The sequence below is a fragment of the Aegilops tauschii genome, chromosome 6, assembly GCF_002575655.3.
Source record: "Aegilops tauschii subsp. strangulata cultivar AL8/78 chromosome 6, Aet v6.0, whole genome shotgun sequence".
NCBI lineage: Eukaryota > Viridiplantae > Streptophyta > Magnoliopsida > Poales > Poaceae > Aegilops > Aegilops tauschii.
This window is the reverse complement of record NC_053040.3, coordinates 198,097,179-198,113,359: the sequence shown is the minus strand read 5'-3', so window position 1 is coordinate 198,113,359 and position 16,181 is coordinate 198,097,179.

The window sequence follows — 16,181 nt, the reverse complement described above, 5'->3', positions numbered from 1 at the left end:
TCTTCTTCCTCCTCGCCTCGCTGTCTTGCCGCAATCCCATGGCACCGATTAGGAGGTTCTTCGCCACGGAGAAGGGAAAGACCCCCTGCGAGGAGCTGGGGCCACTCCCACCGAAGAAGAGGTTGAGCCGCTCCCGCGACATTGGCGTGAGGCTGGAGGTGACGCGGCCTTGGTACGAGCGACCGCTGCCTAGCTACCCACTCCCTTTGTACGCGCAAGCGCAGGGCTCACGAGAAGGCCGAAGCGCCCCGTGTGACACGAGCCACGAGAAGTCAGGCTGTGGTGGTACGCGCCGCTGGCCCATGAACCCATGCCGAGGGTTCCTCGAGCGAGTTCGTCGTGTGGGCGGTGATGCCACCGCGCACATGGATCAGGCTTCTGCAGTTCTTTGCTGAAGAGATGCCACCGAGAGGGCCGCTCGAGTTATGGTTACAGCACGCCGAGTGCAGCACTCTGGCCACGGGGGCGGAGGTTGAGGTCGTCTCCTCAGGCAAGATCTTCATGACCCGTGGATGGGGCGAGGTCGCCTGTGCTTGCCGCGTGGAGGGGGCCTTCGCCATCATCTTCGAGTACGACGGCGCCTCCTGTTCTTGAAGGTCTTCGACGAGGAAGGCCACCGCCTGGGGTGCTGCCCAGGAGGAAATCGTCGAGAGGGCGCGGCGGCAGGTGCCAAGCCTGCACCTGGTCCTTCTGGTAGCCCCTCCAGCAGCAGCGACGGCTCCTGGGTGTCCAACGACACTCCCAGCCCAGCAGGTCTCCGGAGACGAGCGACGACAGCTACATGCCACCAAGCTCTCGCCGAGCCTGAAGTGCGGCAGCAGCGTCCGCCCGTCGTTGCCGATGACCTGGATGGGGTTGCCGTCGGCTCCTCGTGGCCCACTGGTGATGATGGCATCGGCGGTGACGTCTGTAGTCAGGGTTCCTTGGGTCTTTTCCTTCTTTTGTTCCCTGCAAGGAATCGAGACGAACCCCATGGGGGAGTGTGTGGAAATTGTAGCGCTTTTGCTCCGACGCTTATTATTCCTACTATAAGATTTGTGGTGACCCGTCTTGCTTCGGCTCTGTCCCCCCTTTTCGTCCTCGCGGTAGCTTAGTGCTCTACACCGGCAGGTCCCAATCCCCAGGAAGACTTCAGCCGTCGCTGGTATGCCAGGTCGTGATGCCGTGGTCAAGGCCAGGAGGTGAGCCGCCCAAGGTCCGGTAAGAGCCCCTGAGGCGCGATGCTCAAGGGGTCCCCTTCGGCGTGCAAGCAGCATCCTGAAGGCAGAAAAGGAAGGCGGCATTGCCAGGGCAAGGCTGCCCAAACAGAAAATTCCAATTGCGATGTCGTGCTAACGCGAATACGTGACTTATCTTGTTGAGTCCGAGTTGGTTCCTTGCACAGCGTTCGATTTGCGCTTCAGCGGTAGTGCTTCTAGGTGAGGCTCACGCCGGCTTCCCCCTTCCTTGCTCATCTAAATGCTATGCGTCCTCGGGTCCCGACCCTCGAGCAAGCTCAGCCGCCGCTGGTATGCTAGGTCACGATGCCGTGGTCAAGGCCAGGGGGTGACGGCTGGAGAGTCAGTAGGAGCTCCTGAGGTGCGATGCTCAGGAGCCCCACCTTTAACGTGCAAGCAACTCACGCGAAAGGAGGGAGGCCGGCGAGGCCACTATAGCCAAGCTCCGTAGATCCCTGCGGGTTAGTTTGAGGGGAGAATGCAGCTTGTAACTATGTTTACTGTCCTGCCGCTGATCTTTCCGCAAGAAGATGAAGGCACTGAGGATCTGATGAGGTGACATGCGCGGGGCGCGAGCCAGAGCTCGATCTCTCAGGTTTGTCAGTGTTACAGGGACGGACCCGAGCACAAGCGCCGTGCCAGCATGTGTAGCCCCCGTTGCGGGATGAGCCGGAGGCCGGGTCAGTAATGCGGAAGGCCGCGAAGGGCAACATGCAAGAAGGTGATAATCGTAAATTATTTCATGGGAGGAGGCAAGCTTGCTTGGATAAATGCAAGAGCGATACATGCCGCAGGGACCGACCCACGCGGCCAGGGGATGATGCAGCCTGAGGGTCGCACTCAACAGAGTGAGTTAAAGACGCAAAAGGATACACGTCACAGGGACAGGCCCGTGCGACTTGGGGATAATGCTGCGCGAGGGGCACCCCCAACTGAATGAATTGGAAAGAGTCACCTGGCCCCGTTGCTGGAGGGATGTTGACGCAGCTCAAGACGCGTGTTGAAGAAGTTGCCCCTCATGAGCCGCTTGGGTCCAGAGCCTTGGGAGGCTTTGGGGGCCCAGGAGGCTCGTGAAGAACCGTTGCCATCTCCACAAGGATTGCGTGATGCCTGTAACGTCTCCATCGTATCTATAATTTTTGATTGTTCCATGCCAATATTACACAACTTTCACATACTTATGGCAACTTTTTATACTATTTTTGGGACTAACATATTGATCTAGTGCCCAGTGCCAGTTCATGTTTGTTGCATGTTTTTTGTTTCGCGGAAAATCCATATCAAACGGAGTCCGAACGGGATAACAACTTACAGAGATTTTTTTGGTATATATGTGATTTTTGGGAAGAAGAATCAACGCGAGACGATGCCCGAAGGGGCCACGAGGCAGGGGGGCGCGCCCCAGGGGGGTGGGCGCGCCCCTGACCCTCGTGGCCACTAAGGGAGTCCTGGATTAGGGGGTCCTCGGATAGCCGGACTATATACTTTAGCCGGACTGTTGGACTATGAAGATACAAGATTGAAGACTTCATCCCGTGTCCGAATGGGACTCTCCTTGGCGTGGAAGGCAAGCTTGGCAATACGGATATGTAGATCTCCTACCTTGTAACCTACTCTGTGTAACCGTAGCCCCCTTCGGTGTCTATATAAACTGGAGGGTTTAGTCCACAGGACAACAACAATCATACCATAGGCTAGCTTCTAGGGTTTAGCCTCTACGATCTCGTGGTAGATCAACTCTTGTAATACTCATATCATCCAGATCAATCAAGCAGGAAGTAGGGTATTACCTCCATCGAGAGGGCCCGAACCTGGGTAAATATCATGTCCCCTGCCTCCTGTTACCATCCTCCTTAGACGCACAGTTCGGGACCCCCTACCCAAGATCCGCCGGTTTTGACACTGACAGCCACCCCGTAAGGCGGTTGGTGCCCTTCTTTCGCCACAAGAAAGCGAATATCCGGACAAAAATCGGGTCCAAATTTCAGCCCAATCGGATTTACGGATCTCCGGGAATATAAGAAACGGTGAAAGGGCAGAATCTAGAGCACAGAAACAGAGAGAGACAGAGAGACATATCCAATCTCGGAGGGGCTCTCGCCCCTCCCATGCCATGGAAGCCAAGGAACAGAGGGAAAACCCTTCTCCCATCTAGGGAGAAGGTCAAGGAAGAGAAGAAGAAGAAGAAGAAGGGGGGCTCTCTCCCCCTCTCTCCCGGTGGTGCCGGAACGCTGCCGGGGCCATCATCGTCACCGCAATCTACACCAACACCTCTGTCATATTCACCAACATCTTCATCACCTTCCCCCATCTATCTACAACGGTCCACTCTCCCGCAACCTGCTGTACCCTCTACTTGAACATGGTGCTTTATGCTTCATATTATTATCCAATGATGTGTTGCCATCCTATGATGTCTGAGTAGATTTTCGTTGTCCTATCGGTAATTGGTGAATTGCTGTGATTGGTTTAATTTCCTTGTGGTTATGTTGCTGTCCTTTGGTGCCCATCATATGAGAGCGCGCATGGATCACACCATAGGGTTAGTTGTATGTTGATAGGACTATGTATTGGAGGGCAAGAGTGACAGAAGCTTCAACCTAGCATAGAAATTGATTCATATGGGATTTAAGGGGGACCAATATATCTTAATGCTATGGTTGGGTTTTACCTTAATGAACGTTAGTAGTTGCGGATGCTTGCTAATAGTTCCAATCATAAGTGCATAGAATTCCAAGTCAGGGATGACATGCTAGCAGTGGCCTCTCCCACATAAAACCTGCTATCGGTCTAGTAAAGTAGTCAATTGCTTAAGGACAATTTCGCAACTCCTACCACCACTTTTCCACACTCTCTATACTAAGTTTATTGCTTCTTTACCTAAACAGCCCCTAGTTTTTATTTACGTGCTCTTTATATTCTTGCAAACCTAACGGACAATACCTACAAATTACTTCTAGTTTCATACTTGTTTTAGGTAAAGCGAACGTTAAGCGTGCATAGATTTGTATCGGTGGTCGATAGAACTTGAGGGAATATTTGTTCTACCTTTAGCTCCTTGTCGGTGTCAAAACCGGTAGATCTCGGGTAGGGGGTCCCAGGCTGTGTGTCATGGATCGATGGGTAACAGGAGATAGGGGACACGATGTTTACCCAGGTTCGGGCCCTCTTAATGGAGGTAATACCCTACTTCTTGCTTGATTGCTCTTGATGATTATAGATATTACAAGAGTTGATCTACCCCGAGATCATATGTTGTGGTCTAAACCCTAGGGGTATGATGATTAATGTCATAATGGTCTATCGACTAGCCTGGCCTTGGCTTATATAATGCATCAGAGGCCTAGGATAACAAGAGTCCTAGCCGAATACGTTGGTGGAGAGGAGTCCTTGTCTTGATCACCAAGTCTTGTGGAATACTCCTTGTATGCGGCATGGGCTGCCCGAAGTGGCCCATGAGTGAACCGCCATGGGGATCCTCAGCCCGATCCACCTGGTTGGGAGACGATGTGGTGAGTACCCCCATGTCCAGGACACCATCAGTAGCCCCCTGAACCGGTCTTCAAGTTGGGGACACTCCTCGATCCTTCCGAACTGTTCTTCATCTTCGGTCGCCAGTCTTGAAAACTGGTTCACCAAATCTTCTCATCTTCGATCTTGAGGATCGCCGAAGTAAATCCAAAGAGTTTACACGTCGGGTATCCGAGGAGCCCCTTTAAGTTATCGGCCTTTATCAACGCCTTGTTATTTTTATGCCCACCTCGGGTTTGAAGTTGTTCCCGTGCAGCGGTGTCCTCTTGCATTCGAGCCCCAATGCCGGACTGCATTTGAGGTATCTTTTGCAGCCGAGCACCAACGCTGGACTGTATCTGAGCTCCAACTCCGGACCGTATCCAAGCTCCAACGCCGGACTATATCCGAGGTGTCATAGATCACCTTGGCTTGAAAAAGTTTGAAGGATGTTATCCGAGATTAACGCTGAAAAGTTCTCTATGGAGCCAGCCGCTCGCAGCCGAACTTTATGCCGAACTGCCTCCGAGGTGATGCACCACCTCAGGCTCGGGCTGATTGTTTGATCATTTTATTTCTGATTGATGCAATTTATTTACTGACAAGATATATAGCCAGTAGCCCTCAAGGTGTGTGTCGGCCTAAAAATCCGAGATGCACATTAGAGGCGATAGTGATCGGCGGACGGGCCCTTGAGAGAGGGTTTTGAGAAGTCGCCGTAATATCTTAACTTGATGCCGGATTGGGCCAGAATGGTGCCTATTGTTCTCCGAAGACGTGTTTTCCCATAGTTCGGTCAAGCCGAACACTGAGCACTTCAAATTTTCTGCATTGAATAGGTGATGCAGTAGCCCCCGAGACACTGGTCGGGTGGCAACACCAGATGTCACGACTGGTTTTTCAATAAAATATTTATTGAGAGACCAATCCCTTTTACGGACCAGTAAAGAAGAACTCCTTCTCACTGATAGACAATATCTTGGTCACAGAAGAAAAATACCAGGAGTACTGAATATAATACAAGGTTGAGCGGAGACTGCTCAACAATTTATTACATGTACGCCGATAGAACACAACGGCGGATAGGGTGGCATAACTACTAACTCACGATAACAACGGTGGTGGATATATCACAGCAAAGTGGGTGATATGACTCCTGAAAACTACAGCTCTTCGAGCGTTGGGGTGAAGCTCGAGGAGATTTATTGCGGGTGGCGGAAGCGTATATAATACAAGTGACCAATATCCAGGATCGCACGGGACTGACTGGGATTCCTCTAGGCGTCGGACTCACTATCAAACTCTTCATCCATGAGATCGCCTTCGTCAACATCTGGCCAAATCAACAAGCCAGGTGAGTACTATGAAAGTACTCGCAAGACAGTTCGGACATAAGATATAACAAATGTAGACATGATGCATATGAACAGGTTAACAAGTGCACTCAGACATAGAGATAATACTGCACGGAAAATAAAAGAGAAGTCGGGCGGTAGTCCTCCCGAAATCCCAAAATAATATACTGGGTGCCAAACGAGGGTCTGAATGACTCCTCGAGAGGAAAATGCAAGAATAACAATGCCGCAGTCGGGCGTCAAGGCGACACCACATAAAGGGCTTATAATAGAAAATAAAAGGCAGTGCGTGCCACAGTCGGACGTCTGAGCGACATCACATAAAGGGCTTATATTGAAAGTAAAAGACAAACATGCCACAGTCGGACGTCTGAGCGACATCACATAAAGGGCTTATATTGAAAGTAAAAGACAAACATGCCACAGTCGGATGTCTGAGCGACATCACATAAAGGGCTTACATTCATAACTTAGTAGCTCATGAATTTTTAAATCATATCAAGAGAATAATCAGGCATGAGATAAACAACAGGGTTAGTCCGTCCACAGGAATAAAGTTCAACCAAGTTTACCACTCAAGTTTGTTCACCGGGGATTTTTCCACGAGGATTGACATAGATATGGATACGCTGATCACGTTACTTGACCATGGATACAATGACTCGGAAGGATTTGACTCTGCAGAGTTTGTACTTTAACCACAACCAACGGATTTCAGTAGTCACGGGGACTAGTTCCGTTTACGGTGTTTTGGAAGAAACACATCTAACCAGTACACACCCATTCAACATTCCGAAGCCAGGAATCACCCTCGGCAACGTTCAAGAAAAACCTTGAGACGGGGAGGCTACAACCTCGCGTAGCATGGGATCAAATTTCTATACGCGCGCTCTAAGGGGTGCCCCCCTCTCGGTCCCAACCGGAAACACCCATGCCCCCTGACAGGATGACTGGCTTTAATCCAGGGCCATGGAACCATCATCCCGGCCCCTCTGTTTGGTGTGTACACGGAAAGAGGTTACCAACTTACTAAACCGCATTCTGGCAGAATACATGTGGTAGCACGGAAGGGGGAAGAATGATAACGTGACTCCGTCCACGTTAACGTCGGAATTAATCGGATGACGTAAGGCTGGCATGCTACAACAGTACCACCTTACTGCCCTTCATGTCACCACATGACTAGGCCATCTCTCATCAGAGATCACAGTAACTTTGGAACACACGGGTAGTTGCCTCACATGCAACGAGATACTCGCTGATACTCATATGCCATGCACAACCTTTCACGCAAACATGCAAAACACCTATCATATCAAAGGTTCAAACATGCTTGCCTGGTTCGGAGAAGTCGGAGTCTAGCTCGGCGAAGTTCGCGGCTCCGTCACCTCTCCCGGAACCTACGGTATAGCGAAGAAATGCATACTAACGTGAAAACCAAAGCGTGCATAAAAGTTGTTCCAATTTTTTTTCAAATAAATCCCATAAAAAACTTAACAAAATTATAAGGCTGTCAGAAAAAGAATTGCTCAAAAATCACTATTTATTAAAAAGTTATAAGGGTTTCTGTCCAGGGACTCATCTGTAATGAAACAGAAAAGTTCCAGGGGCTTAACTGAGAAAACAGAAAACGGTTCGAATAGAAACGCGCCAGCCCACAGAGAAAACATACTCTGCCCGAAGGCGCCTACAGAAAACGCTTCGGGGGTGAAAGAAGAGAGGCTGACGTGGGGGGTCCACATGTCAGGTTTGAAAAACCTCGCCGGCGCCCGAAGGCTGCGGTGGTCGCCGGCGTTGAACCACGGCGAGTCAGGGAGATCGGAGTGTACCAAGAGTATCAGCGTGTCCTTCCGCGTCGGTGGGTGGTGGACTTGGGCGTCGGAGAGCACCACGTCGACGGCGACACTTTCACCGGCGGACGGCGGCTCGGGCGATGGTGGGGAACTCCGGTGGTGTGCTGCAAACTTCGAATTGAAGAGCGGGTCAGAAGGAGGGATGCACTAGAGAGCTACAGGCAAGAGATGGGAGGCAGAGGTGCACACACGGGAGCGAATCGAGCTGGATCCCGTGGCGGGTCGCGGCGGCCGGAGTTGAGGAAGAAGACTCCCTCGGGGCTCTTCAAGTGGCTAGGCGGGGTCTTGGTGGAGTGCAGAGGTGGTGTGGGTACTAGCTGGAGCTCGGGGCCTCTATTTATAGGCGGCTCGAGGGGGTGGCCGTGAACGGAGAATCTCCGGCGAGCGATTACGGCAAGGCAGTGTCTTGGCAGAGGGTTTAGGTGGCCAGGCAGCACCAGTGAGAGTTACTGGTCCCGTTCCACTGCTAAACTCGGTCGGGCATGGCGTAATGGCGTCGGTCTTCGTCGGGGTTGCCGTACTGGCACGACGGCGGCAGAGAGCGCGCTCCGCGCCTAGCGGTTCACGACAAGGGTGGCAGCACACACGGGGGAGTGGAAGACCACGCGGCGGCCTCCGGTGGCTTGGGCGGCGCTGGACGGCGCCATCTGCGCTCCTCCTGCTCGTCGCTGACGTCGGTCACGGGGCGGCGCACCTCCTCCAGCTCGTCGCCGACGCCCGCAAGCATCCAGGCGCTCGTGCGGTGCAGAGGACAAGGGGGAGGGGACAGGAAACACAGCGACGCCGGGGCACTGGTGAGATTGGCAACGGACACTGAAGAAACGACAGTGGTTCAGACACTGTTAACTGAATTTGACTGAACATGACATTGACAGTGCTCTGAAGGTGTTCGATGAAATGATTTGGTGTGAAGAAATTTTTTCCTGGAGCTGGGACTTGGTGAGGTGACCTCTCAATGCACCCAGAGGCTGCCTGATTTTTCTCAGAATTTTTGGAGAAGGATTTGAATGAATTTCATCAAATTTGGCAAATCTGGTCCAAACTTGCAGCTAGTATAGTTTGAAAAATTTGAACTGGAGACCAGTGGATCTTCATGGATCTTGGTTGATGGTTCAAAGGACTAGCTAGGGAAATTGGTTTGGAGACAAAACTCAAAGCAGAAAGGGTAGCTCCTTTGAAAACCTCCAAGGATCAAGATAGAAGGCATAAATTGTTTTTGATGAGAGATAAATGGAAATAATTATATGGAGAGGTTCAACTTGCTGTAGTTGAGGTACATCATGATCCAAAGGTGGGGAAAGGTTTGTGGAAGAGGATTTGCACATAGGTCATGGCAAGAGAGATTTGTTGAAAGTGGAAAAAAGATCATTCCAAAAGCTATAGGGCTTTTCAAAGGAATTGTCAAAAGACATTTTTCCAAGAGAGAAGTATTTTGGTTTGAGTCCAAATAAAAAGAAAGAACCTCCAAGACCAAAATCATGTCTAGGGTGAATCCAAATAAAAACTCTTGCCAATAAGAAAAATATCTTGAGAGGAAGGGTTCTTTTGAAGGAAAATTTAAATCACCTCCCTCAAGTCAAATAAATTTTTTGAAAAATCCAAATAAAATTTTGGGTGTCACAACACCTACCCCCTTAGGAAAAATCTCGTCCTCGAGATTTCAGCTGATCCTCGAATAGATGTGGATACTCTGCCTGAAGAAAATCTTCCCTTTTCCCATGTAGCTTCATCCTCGGTGTGGTTGCTCCACTGAACTTTGAAAAAATTTGTTGTTTTCTGTCGGGTCCTCCGTTCAGACTCTTCTAATATCTTTACTGGTCATTCTCTGTAGGTGAGATCTGGTTGCACATCAATGCTCTCATGGGATACATGCTTTTCCGGGTTGTTCACACATTTTCTCAATTGCGAGACGTGGAATACGTCATGGACGTCTGACAGCTCCTTGGGTAGGTCTAGTTGGTAGGCTACTGTGCCTCTTCGTGCAGTCACACAGAATGGTCCAATAAATCTCGGGGCTAGCTTCCCTTAATTTTGAACTGTTGCAGGCCCCTCATAGGAGACACTTGTAGGTATACGGAATCACCGGGTTCAAAGCTGACCTCACGATGTTTTTGATCGTAGTAGCTCTTTTGTCGGCTTTGCGCTGTCTTGAGTCTGTCCCTGATCCGCTTAACTTTCTCCTCGGCCTCTTTAAGCATGTCTGGGCCAAAGATACGGCTGTCACCTGTTTCTGACCAATTCAGTGGGGTACGACACCTCCGTCCGTACAATGCTTCAAAAGGTGCCATCTGTAAGCTGGCTTGGTAACTGTTGTTGTAAGCAAACTTGGCATACGGCAAACTCTCTTCCCAACTGGATCCATAGGTGAGCACACAGGTTCTCAGCATGTCCTCTAGGATTTGGTTCACACGTTCCGTTTGTCCATCAGTCTGAGGGTGGTACGCTGTACTGAAAGCTAGTTGCGTGCCCAGAGCTTGTTGCAGGTGCTCCTAAAATTTAGAGACAAATTGAGTGCCTCGGTCGGATATTATATTCTTTGGGACTCCGTGCAAACAAACTATACGGGAGAGATAAAGCTTGGCCAGCCTTTGTGTGGAGTAGGTAGTCTTCACGGGAATGAAGTGAGCAACCTTGGTTAGTCGGTCTGTAATGACCCATATGGCGTCATTTCCGCGTTGTGATCGAGGTAGTCCGACGATGAAGTCCATTCCTATTTCATCCCATTTCCACTCCGGTATCCTGTTTGGCTGGAGTAGCCCTGCTGGCTTTTGATGCTCGGCTTTTATGCGTTGACATGAATCGCAACAAGCAATAAATGCGGCTATATCTCTTTTCATACCGTGCCACCAAAATCTTTCCTGAATGTCTTTGTACATTTTGGTTCCTCCAGGGTGGATTGAATATGGGGCGGTGTGGCTCTCGGTTAGGATTTGTTGCTTGACTTCCTCAATGTTCGGGACGCAAAGTCTGTCCCCGTACCATAGTATTCCTTCACTGTCTGTGACGAACTCTGAAGCCTAGCCAAGGCTCATTTTCCTCTTTATTCCTTCGATGCTGGGGTGCCCTTGCTGAGCCTTCTTGATTTGTTCCACGAGGGTGGGATGTATCTCCAGATTCGATACGGTGCCCTCAGAGACTAACACCATGCTGAGTCTAGCGAACTCCTGCTGAAACTCAGGCCTCAAGTTTTGTGGATCGTCGTTGTCTGGGCTGGGGTTCCGACTAAGGGCATCTGCCACTACATTTGCTTTCCCTGGATGGTAGTGAATACCGACATCATAGTCCTTGACCAATTCCAACCAGCGTCGTTGGCGTAAGTTTAGCTCTGGTTGCGTGAAAATATATTTAAGGCTCTTATGGTCCGTATATATTTCACAACGATTTCCCAACAGAAAGTGTCTCCACTCCTTGAGTGCATGAATGACTGCGGCTAGCTCCAAGTCATGTGTTGGGTAATTTTCCTCATGTTTCCACAGTTGCCTGGAGGCATACGCGACAACTTTGCCATCCTGCATCAGCACACATCCGAGGCCTTTCCGGGATGCGTCACAATATACTTCAAAACTCTTGTGTATGTCTGGCACGGTTAAGATCGGTGCGGTTGTTAGCTTCTTCTTAAGCTCTTGGAAGCTTCTTTCACATGCTTCCGTCCATACAAATTTCTTGTCTTTCTTGAGCAGTTGCGTCATTGGTTTTGCCACAGTGGAGAATCCTTCAATAAATCTTCTGTAATATCCGGCCATTCCAAGGAAACTCCGCACATCTGTCACGTTGGCGGGTGGCTTCCAGTCAAGTATGGCTTTGACTTTTTCTGGGTATACGGCCACGCCTTCTTGGTTTAATATGTGGCCTAGGAAACCAACTTGCCTTAGCCAAAATTCACACTTGCTAAATTTGGCGTACAACTGATGTTTCCTTAATTCTCCCAAAACAATTCTGAGATGTTCAGCATGCTCTTCCGGTGTCCTTGAGTAAACCAGAATATCGTCAATGAACACCACAACAAATTTGTCCATGAATTTCATAAACACTTTGTTCATGAGGTGGACGAAATATGCGGGGGCATTCGTTAGACCAAAAGGCATCACTATGAACTCATATAATCCGTATCTGGAGGTGAATGCTGTTTTAGGGATATCTTCTGCCCGTACTTTCAATTGATGATATCCTGATCTCAAATCAATTTTTGAGAACACCTTGGCTTGCGCGAGTTGATCAAACAAATCATTTATCCGCGGCATCGGATATTTGTTTTTGATGGTGACCATATTGAGAGCTCGATAGTCTATACACAATCTTAGTGTCCCATCCTTTTTCTTGGCGAATAATACTGGCGAACCCCAAGGTGAGGAGCTGGCTCGAATAAAACCTTTGTCTAGTAATTCCTTTATCTGCTCCTTCAATTCTACCAATTCTGAGGGTGCCATTCTATAAGGCTTCTTATAGATGGGAGTGGTGCCAGGTGCTAGTTCAATGATGAACTCTATCTCTCGGTCTGGTGGCATGCCTGGTAGTTCTTCAGGAAATACGTCAGGAAACTCGCATACCACTGGAACTTTTCTTAGTTCTGAAATGTCCACTTTGTTCAATTTTGGTTGCCGTGACCGTGGCCTTTCTTGAGCTCTAACCTTTATTGTCTTGCCGTGATGGTGAGTGAGAATCACGGTCCGATTGAAACAGTCAATGAATCCTTTGTTGGTGGTCAACCAGTCCATCCCTAAAATGACATCCAGTCCTTTATTTTCCAACACGATGAGATTAGCTTGGAACTGTAGTCCTTCGAACTCAATGATCACTCCTTTACAGTAACTCTGAGCGATCTGCTTATTTCCGGGGGACTTGATGACCATAGACTTTTCCAAGGGAAGTATCGGAAAACCATGATGCAAAACAAAATTCTTCGAAACGAACGAATGGGAAGCTCTAGAATCAAACAAAACCGTGGCAGGTACTGTGTTGACAGGGAACGTACCGAGCACGATGTCTGGGGCATTCTGCGCCTCTTCCCTGGTCACATGGTTCAGGTGACCCTTCCTGTGGTTGTTGTTGGGATTGAAATTGTTGCGCTTGGGGGCTGGATTATTCCCACCATTGTTTGGCTTGGGGGCCGAGTTCCTTGGCTTTCGGCACTGTTTAGCATAGTGCCCTTCTTCACCACAAGCATAGCAGGTGACCCCTGGACGGTACGTGAACTCCTTGTCCCTGGCATGAAACTGTCTGACTGGCCTTATATCAGTAGTCATGGATTTCCTTGCTTCTGTCCTTGGAACTTCAGTCTTGCTTCGGTTGTTGCGAGCAAGAGTCGTCTTGTCCCTCTTTCGCTTACGGATATCTTCCAGACTACGGCGCTCATTCTCCAAGGTAATGGCCTTGTCAACCAGAGTTTTAAAATCCGGGAAAGTGTGTACAATCAGTTGGCATTTTAGTGCCGGTGCCAGGCCGTCCAGGAACTTTTCCATCTTCTTGTTCTCTGTCATATGCTCGTCGTAGGCATAGCGAGATAGCTGGGTAAACTGACCGTTGTATTCTATCACTGACATGCCTCTCTACTTGAGGTCGTCAAATTATCTCTTCTTGATTTTTATGATGCTCCTGGGGATGTGTGCCCCACGAAAGCCTTCCTTGAACTCTTCCCAGGTGATGTTGTGTTCACTGGGATGCATGTGTAGGAAGTTTTCCCACCATGCTGCAGCTGCTCCAGTAAGGTAGTGTGGTGCATAAAGCACCTTCTCATGATCTGAACACTGAGCAATAATCAGCTTCCTTTCGATGTCACGAAGCCAATCATCGGCTTCCAGCGGCCTATCGGTGTGAGCAAACGTTGAAGGGCGAGTCTTCTGTAACTCAGATAACTTGGAATGTGGTTGATAGGGTTCACGGTGGTTTCCCATATTGATGACGTGGGTCATCATCTCTTGGTGCTGTTGCTGGCTTTGTTCGAAGAGACGGCATACTTGAGACAAGGCTGCTTCGCTGTCCTGTTGACTGGACTGTCCCTGAGTGAAGTTGTTGCTAGTCTGTGTCCCATAAACTTCTTCTGGCTGATTGGGCATGGAGCGAGTCCACGGGCGAGACATTTTTCCAGTCTGGGGGTATTATTTTGCAAAACTCATGAGAAGAACTGTGTGGCACAAGGGAAATCTTGCAAAGGCAAAAATTTAAAAGACCTCAAGATTTTTTGAAAAAAAAACATAAACAATTTCGCACGGAGAAGAAACGCTTAACACAAATCTTACGTGCGAAAAGCAAACACATGATACAGCACTCAGGATGTGCGTACACCATCCTGACATGTTATTTAGACTAGCACACTCCTCCGGAAAGCAGCGAACACACTAATACAAACTAGCGTACAGATAAAACACATCATACAAGCGGACATAACGCGCGGCTACTCGGCGCTCTCAGTCGGAGATGGTGACGATGTCCTTTCCCTTGCCGATGGCAAGACTCAACGGTGCAGGAGATTCAACCTCCACCTCCTCTCTAGCAGGCTCCTGGCGCGTAGCACTGCGCTGCGGTGATGGCGCGGGTGCGACAGGCGGTAGTGCGGGTGTGGCAGGCGGTGCAGCTCTGACTGGAGTAGGAGCGATGACTCGGTCGAACTCCTCAGTGGTAGGCAGACGGCGAGCAGTGGCTAAAATGGCCGGTGCATAAGATGCTGAAGACAAGACGAATGTCAGTGGTGGTGCCGTGTGAAGAAGCTCCTTCCTGCAGGCAGGACCGCCCCGAACTAAGTCCATCCGGGCAGCCACAAGATCGTCCACGAGGTTGTCGAAAGACTCCTCCAGAGCCTTGAGATACTCCACAACCATCTCGATGGCTTCATCTCGCTCTCCCCTATGGAAGGCGAATGCATAGTGACAAGTGTATGGCACATGGCATGGGAGGTAGCGGTAGCGACGAGTCTTCATCATAGGAAGAATGTCCCGAAGGCGAGCTATCGCCTCGCGGGCAGCCATCTGCATGGCATGCCTCTCCGTAGGCATGGCCCTTCCCACAAAACGGAAGTGGCGAGACGCAGAATGTCCTCCCTTGAATTGCACCACGTCTTGGTGCATAGACACGTCGTCGCTGAGCTTGTGCTGATAAAGCATGAACTCCGGATGAGTCGCTGGCCCGATCGCGAGCTTGGTGATGGAGACGAGGAGTTTGACAAACCCCTCGGGCACGTTAGTGAACACTCGAGTCTCGCAGTTGCTGCCAGCCATCTACAAAAGTAGGCAAAAATTCTGAGTAGTCAAGTCATAAATTTATGATGACCAACAGAAAATAGCTACATTTGCAAAATGCACAAAAGACGCTAATAACCGATTAGCGATCGCACCTGGTGGCTTCCTACAGTCAGCCTGGCTCTGATACCAAGCTTGTCACGACCGGTTTTTCAATAAAATATTTATTGAGAGACCAATCCCTTTTACGGACCAGTAAAGAAGAACTCCTTCTCACTGATAGACAATATCTTGGTCACAGAAGAAAAATACCAGGAGTACTGAATATAATACAAGGTTGAGCGGAGACTGCTCAACAATTTATTACATGTACGCCGATAGAACACAACGGCGGATAGGGTGGCATAACTACTAACTCACGATAACAACGGTGGTGGATATATCACAGCGAAGTGGGTGATATGACTCCTGAAAACTACAGCTCTTCGAGCGTCGGGGTGAAGCTCGAGGAGATTTATTGCGGGTGGCGAAAGCGTATATAATACAAGTGACCAATATCCAGGATCGCACGGGACTGACTGGGATTCCTCTAGGTGTCGGACTCACTATCAAACTCTTCATCCATGAGATCGCCTTCATCAACATCTGGCCAAATCAACAAGCCAGGTGAGTACTATGAAAGTACTCGCAAGACAGTTCGGACATAAGATATAAGAAATGTACACATGATGCATATGAACAGGTTAACAAGTGCACTCAGACATAGAGATAATACTGCATGGAAAATAACAGAGAAGTCGGGCGGTAGTCCTCCCGAAATCCCAAAATAATATACTGGGTGCCAAACGAGGGTCTAAATGACTCCTCGAGAGGAAAATGCAAGAATAACAATGCCGCAGTCGGGCGTCAAGGCGACACCACATAAAGGGCTTATAATAGAAAATAAAAGGCAGTGCGTGCCACAGTCGGACGTCTGAGCGACATCACATAAAGGGCTTATATTGAAAGTAAAAGACAAACATGCCACAGTCGGACGTCTGAGCGACATCACATAAAGGGCTTATATTGAAAGTA